Source organism: Salvelinus sp. IW2-2015, linkage group LG22, assembly GCF_002910315.2.
Source record: "Salvelinus sp. IW2-2015 linkage group LG22, ASM291031v2, whole genome shotgun sequence".
NCBI classification, from domain to species: Eukaryota; Metazoa; Chordata; class Actinopteri; order Salmoniformes; family Salmonidae; genus Salvelinus; species Salvelinus sp. IW2-2015.
In genome coordinates this window covers 36,820,368-36,827,836 of record NC_036862.1, presented here as the reverse complement: position 1 = coordinate 36,827,836, position 7,469 = coordinate 36,820,368, and the positions used below count along the sequence as shown (strand labels likewise).

The 7,469-nt window shown below is 42.9% G+C and overlaps 1 pseudogene; it reads right to left on the bottom strand.

The window, feature by feature from the left end:
- Positions 1-6,960: 6,960 nt before the first annotated feature.
- The window catches only part of LOC139022746 (neuronal acetylcholine receptor subunit alpha-9-I-like), an 11,958-nt pseudogene continuing 11,449 nt past the window's right edge, over positions 6,961-7,469 (bottom strand).

Genomic DNA, 7,469 nt, shown 5'->3' with positions numbered 1-7,469 from the left:
ACACCTGCTGTCTGTATAACTTTCACATCACATCAGTGCCAAGTCTGAACACATTCACTGTAATGTTTTAATCTACATATGTATTGTTAACTCCTTTCTGACAGTGTCCCTGATATGAATCCTATCATCTAACGTTTCAGAAACAATGAGAGAAAGGCTGCAATGAGAAAGCTCTGTTCTGGTAAAGTTGGCTCTTTTGGTGACTAACAGGGACACTGTTGAAATGTTTTGAGGATAAACACTCAATTAGAATATACAGATATCAAAATGCAGTAATTTGTAAGGAGACTAGCAGAGTGTCTGAGCAGAAAATAATTAAATATTTCTCTGTGGAGAGAGGTGAGATCAGTAGGGAATACAAGTTGGCACAACAAAGCAACACACATGTCATACAGTTCAGGATCATGACATACAGTTCAGATCAGAACATACAGTTCAGATCAGAACATACAGTTCAGGATCAGGACATACAGTTCAGGATCAGAACATACAGTTCAGGATCAGAACATACAGTTCAGGATCGAACATACAGTTCAGGATCAGAACATACAGTTCAGGATCAGAACAGACAGTTCAGGATCAGACATACAGTTCAGGATCGGAACATACAGTTCAGGATCAGACATACATTTCAGGATCAGACATACAGTTCAGGATCAGAACATACAGTTCAGGATCAGGAATATCAGTTCAGGATCAGGACATACAGTCAGGATCAGAAACATACAGTTCAGGATCAGAACATACAGTTCAGGATCAGAACATACAGTTCAGGATCAGACATACAGTTCAGGATCAGAACATACAGTTCAGGATCAGGACATACAGTTCAGGATCAGAACATACAGTTCAGGATCAGAACATACAGTTCAGGATCAGACATACAGTTCAGGATCAGAAATACAGTTAGGATCAACATACAGTTCAGATCAGACATACAGTTCAGGATCAGAACATACAGTTCAGGATCAGACATACAGTTCAGGATCAGGACATACAGTTCAGGATCAGGACATACAGTTCAGGATCAGGACATACAGTTCAATCCACCGTAAACAGAGAATAAAGCCTGGTTTACGAAACAGCTAATACTTAAAGGGATAATCTTTGTTTCTCTTAACAATATCACATTTAAGAGAATGGGGTCTATCGGCTACAGCTGCATTATCACTAAGAGAATGTGGTCAATTGGCTACAGCAGCATTATCACTAAGAGAATGGGTATATCGGCTACAGCTGCATTATCAGTAAGACAATGGGTCTATCGGCTACAGCTGCATTATCACTAAGAGAATGTGGTCTATCGGCTACAGCTGCATTATCACTAAAGAGAATGTGGTCTATCGGCTACAGTTGCATTATCACTAAGAGAATGGGGTCTTTCGGCTACAGCTGCATTATCACTAAGAGAATGTGGTCTATCGGCTACAGCTGCATTATCACTAAGAGAATGTGGTCTATCGGCTACAGCTGCATTATCACTAAGAGAATGTGGTCTATCGGCTACAGCTGCATTATCGCTAAGAGAATGTGGTCTATCGGCTACAGCTGCATTATCACTAAGAGAATGGGGTCTTTCGGCTACAGCTGCATTATCACTAAGAGACTGTGGTCTATCGGCTACAGCTGCATTATCACTAAGAGAATGGGGTCTATCGGCTACAGCTGCATTATCACTAAGACAATGGGGTCTTTCGGCTACAGCTGCATTATCACTAAGAGAATGTGGTCTATCGGCTACAGCAGCATTATTACTAAGAGAATGGGGTCTTTCGGCTAATCACTAAGAGAATGTGGTCTATCGGCTACAGCAGCATTATCACTAAGAGAATGTGGTCTATCGGCTACAGCAGCATGGGCATCTGGGCTCTATTTACCTGCTGTCTGTATAACTTTCACATCACATCAGTGCCAAGTCTGAACACATTCACTGTAATGTTTTAATCTACATATGTATTGTTAACTCCTTTCTGACAGTGTCCCTGATATGAATCCTATCATCTAACGTTTCAGAAACAATGAGAGAAAGGCTGCAATGAGAAAGCTCTGTTCTGGTAAAGTTGGCTCTTTTGGTGACTAACAGGGACACTGTTGAAATGTTTTGAGGATAAACACTCAATTAGAATATRCAGATATTCAAAATGCAGTAATTTGTAAGGAGACTAGCAGAGTGTCTGAGCAGAAATAATTAAATATTTCTCTGTGGAGAGAGGTGAGATCAGTAGGGAATACAAGTTGGCACAACAAAGCAACACACATGACATACAGTTCAGGATCAGGACATACAGTTCAGGATCAGACATACAGTTCAGGATCAGACATACAGTTCAGGATCAGGACATACAGTTCAGGATCAGGACATACAGTTCAGGATCAGAACATACAGTTGAGGATCAGGAAATGTCAGAATGGATTTTGGATGAACATTTGAAACAAATGGTTGAACATTTGAAATGTCAGAATGGATTTTAATGTTTCATTAAATGTTAATAAATTAACTCAAAGAGCTTAAATCAACTATTCATTTCTGTTTAATCATTCCTGAATGGTAATTTAAAGTATTGCAATTCCCATCTAACACACACGACCTGTTGAGATGTAGGATCTAAATTTGATCAACCTTTTGCAGGAGAATTGCAGGACATTTAAAACGGTGTATGTGAGGTTTAAAAAGGCTTCTGAAGTTTGTAATTTCCACTTTGAAATTTCAAACTTGATTTTCCCTAACGAAAAATGTATCAATCCCTAGAAAAATGTCAATGAATTATATCCACATATAATTTCACATTTCCTGCTGCTGCAGCAGGATTATTTTTCTGCTCTAGCAAACTTGCTCAAATTAAGATCCGACATCTGTATGACAACTAAATTGTAAAAGTAAAACAATAACGACATCTCTAGGTAACATACACACATGAAAAAGGTTTGGAATATCAAAAAAATTTAATAAAACTGGTGAAATCTTTATTTATCCTTGTGTTCAGATTAGGCCCTCATGTATAAAAACGTGGAGGTGGAAACTGATCATTACATACTTATTGCACACGTCGCTTTACCTGTTCTCTCATTTTGGTTATACGCAAAAGGTGTAAAACAGAAAACATTTTGATACACCATTTCAGGTAATACCTCCTTAATTTCAACATATTTTCTCCTGTTCCGTACCTAATGAACACAGCCCAGGTCTGAAGTTAGATGGGCTTTCACCATGATGAGCAAGCTCATGGAAAACACCATGAAGAAAAAGATCCACATGAAGAATCGGTCCAACATTTTCGCCACCTTCTTCCACTCCCCAGTCCTTTTTGCTGTGGCCCTCGTATCTCTGTAACAGTTGACAGTGTACTCAATATTTCGGAGGAACTGCTGCTGCTTCAGGTTCACTGGTTGTTACACACCTCTTCTCTCGCTCTACTCTGCTGCTTCAGGTGCACTGGGTCTTACACACCTCCTCTCTCTCCTCTACTCTGCTGCTTCAGTTCACTGGCTGTTACATACCTCCTCTCTCCTCTACTCTGCTGCTTCAGGTTCACTGGGTCTTACACACCTCCTCTCTCGCTCTACTCTGCTGCTTCAGGTGCACTGGGTCTTACACACCTCCTCTTCCCTCTACTCTGCTGCTTCAGGTTCACTGGGTCTTACACACCTCCTCTCTCCCTCTACTTCTGCTGCTTCAGGTTCACTGGCCATTACTGTTTATGAATTTTATGAATAATGACTAATGATGTATACATTTAACGTAGAACTATAACTAACAGAATCCTACCCTGTCACTGTATGATTGTATGAAATGTATTAGAATCATACATCTAAATCTGATGTGTCTAGTTTTTAGTCAAGAACTAGTACAAGGACTTTTTGCTCCTTTTTAGTATGTAAGCAGGGTGCAAGTGTGAGACAATGTATGAGATAAAGAGGAGCTATCGACAGACAAGCTGTACTACTGCGTTCCTTTCAGGACATTCTGTCCCCACCCAGGGAGGGGAGAGACCTTGGGCTTGTAGTAGATTGTATAACAGGTGGCAGGCAATGTATGAGAAGGAGAAGACTCGTGAACTATATTTTCATTGTTTCTGAGAGGAGGAGGGACATTTATGATGAAATGTGAGGTATATAGACCAAATGTACAGGAAATGATAAGGAGAGCTCTCGTAAATAATAACGCTGACTATGTAGACTGGCCTCTGTCTGTTTCATTTTAATAAGAACCTTACAAATTCTTAGTAACAGACAGAGTATTTTAATTGAATTGGTTATTGAACACGAGAACAAGATTCTCCTAACAGTTACACACCTCCTCTCTCCTCTACTCTGCTGCTTCAGGTTGACTGGGTCTTACACACCTCTCTCCTCCTCTACTCCATCCTACTCCGTTGCTCACTACCCCCCTTCCGGCTCCTCCTGGCCGCGACCGGCCCTGGTGAGTCCCCACAGTCCATGCTCAGGAACATGACGTTTCTCCAGGCGCTTGTAGTGGTGGGCGCGGTTCCTCCACATGGAGCGTGGGGCTCTTCAACTGATCTCTTGTCTCCTCAATTATTTTAATTGCCATATTGACCTCTTTCCACCTTCAGAATCAAGTCCTCTCAGACTACTTGTCCATTCATGGTGTAGTTGTTACTGCTCTGAGGTGTAGTTGAGGTGACATGTCCTGTTCTCAGGCTGGACATAACAGTGGGAGAACCAAAGTATTTGATACACTGCCGATTTTGCAGATTTTCCTACTTACAAAGCATGTAGAGGTCTGTAATTTTTATCATAGGTACACTTCAACTGTGAGAGACGGAATCTAAAACAAAAATCCCGAAAATCACATTGTATGATTTTTAAGTAATTAATTAGCATTTTATTGCATGACATAAGTATTGATCATCAGAAAAGCAGAACTTAATATTTTGGTTACAGAATCTTTGTTTGCAATTACAGAGATCATACGTTTCCTGTAGTTCTTGACCAGGTTTGCACACACTGCAGCAGGGATTTTGGCCCACTCCTCCATACAGACCTTCTCCAGATCCTTCAGGTTTCGGGGCTGTCGCTGGCAAATACGGACTTTCAGCTCCCTCCCAAAGATTTCTATTGGGTTCAGGTCTGGAGACTGGCTAGGCCACTCCAGGACTTGGATACTTCTTAACGGAGCCACTCCTTAGTTGCCCTGGCTGTGTGTTTCGGGTCGTTTTCATGCTGGAAGACCCAGCCACGACCCATCATCAATGCTCTATTGAGGAAGGAGGTTGTTGGCTAAGATCTCGCAATACATGGCCCCATCCATCTCTCCCCTCAATACGGTGCAGTCGTCCTGTCCCCTTTGCAGAAAAGCATCCCAAAGAATGATGTTTCCACCTCCATGCTCACGGTTGGGATGGTGTCTTGGGGTTTGTACTCATCCTTCTTCTCTCCAAACACGGCGAGTGGAGTTTAGACCAAAAAGCTATATTTTTTGGAATCATCAGACCACATGACTTCTCCCATTCCTCTCTGGATCATCCAGATGGTCATTGGCAAACGTCAGACGGGCCGGACAGCGCCTGTCTTGAGCAGGGGGACCTTGTGTGCGCTGCAGGATTTTTAATCCATGACGGCGTTAGTGTGTTACTAATGGTTTTCTTGAGACTGTGTCCCAGCTCTCTTCAGGTCATTGGACCAGGTCCTGCCGTGTAAGTTCTGGGCTGATCCCTCACCTTCCTCCATGATCATCATGATGCCCCACGAGGTGAGTCTGCATGGGAGCCCCAGAACCGAGGGTGGATGACCCATCATCTTGAAACTTCTTCTATTTTCTTCTATTTTCTATAATTGTGCGCAACAGTTGTTGCCTTCTCACCAAGCTGCTTGCATTGGTCCGGAGCCCATCCCACCTAATCTGTCCTGGATTAAGTCGCCCCAATATCCGCGAAGCCTGGTGGAGACCATCCATTTCTTGGTGCTTGTCGGCAAGGGACGCAGGTGTGCAGGTCTACAATTTTCGATCCCTATGTCGCCTTTACAACACGCCATCTCTCGGTCGGTTTGGACCGGTTATGATGTGTGGGGGAGAGGGGAGGATTGGGGATGGAGGTCTGCTCAGTTGTTATATCTGGAAGATCTTTGATGTCCAATAAAGCTGGCTACCAGGTGTTCCTGCTCTCAGTAATGATGGCCAACTTTTTTTATGAAGACAGGGTCGTGGGCTGGGTCTGGTTCACGCGTTCAAAGGCCAGGGCTAGCATGGTGTACTCAAAAACACGAGCTACCAATACACACAGCCAGGGCAACTAATGAGTGGAGTGGCGTCCGTTAAAGGAGAAGTATTTCTGAGAAACAGGAGGGGTGCTCTTCGGGTAAAAGAAGTGGAACTTAGCACAGCTCTCCAAGAACACTGAAGGCTCTTGTGCCGGATGTCGCAGATTCTGTTGAGTATGGTATCTGCTTGAAAGTCCGTTTTGGGTCACGTAACAGCCGTGCGGTACAACTTGAAAATGTAATCGTAGTATAATGTCATGCGTAATTTTTATAGAATAGGGGCAATGATGTAGCACTCTAACTTATCCTTCACTAAAATCTAGCTTGCTACATGTGAGTATTTCTGATTTTGTGTGTTTTACAAACTGGTCCAAGAATACAGGAACGTATGATTCTCGTGTGCTATAATTGCAACAAGCTAATAGGAAGACTTCTGTACCAAATTATTAGTTCTGCTTTTCTATGTATCAGATACTTACTGTCAGTGCAATTAAAATGCTAATATATGAATTTAATATAAAAATCATTATACAATGAGTCCATTTTCGGTCTACGTTTTAGTTGTCTTATGATGTTTACCGTCATCTGCCCAGTATAGGAACTAACCTCTGGGATCATGCAAAAATTACAGACCATACTACATGCTTTGGTTAAGTAGGAAAATCTGCAAAATCGGCAGGTGCGTATTAGCCATAGTAGTGTCAAACATTTGTACTTTCTGTTCCTCCGCCCATCTGTTTACGATGCAGCTATCTGGCGCCCTCGCAGATACCCAGTATATGTCATCACCTCAACACTACCACTTAGCAACAGCCCTAGGCGCATGTACTGCAGGACATCACGAATACGCTCTATGAACCTCACGTTACAGGTGGCTTCTGAGAGAGAGCCGTTTGCATTCTGGAGAGTTGTTGGATAAGAGGGTGTCAATATGGGCGCCAACATAGTTAGTAATGAGGAGACCAAGGTGGGCAGTTGAAATGGATTGCCGTGATAAAGCCTCCGGCTCCGATGTTGGCGAGGAAGACCGCGCGCCGTTCCGGACGCCGCTGTTACTCCCCACATTGAGCTCCAGCACCTGGGAAATACGGTTCAGAAGCTAGTTCTGTTAGCCGGATTGACTGTTGAGTACTGTGTCTCCACCTGGTGGGTACCCGGGTGACCTCGGAGAAGATACATGCCTATATACTAACACGCTATCCGATGGAATGTCACTTTAAGGTCCTGTTTTCCCCTGACATAGAGGC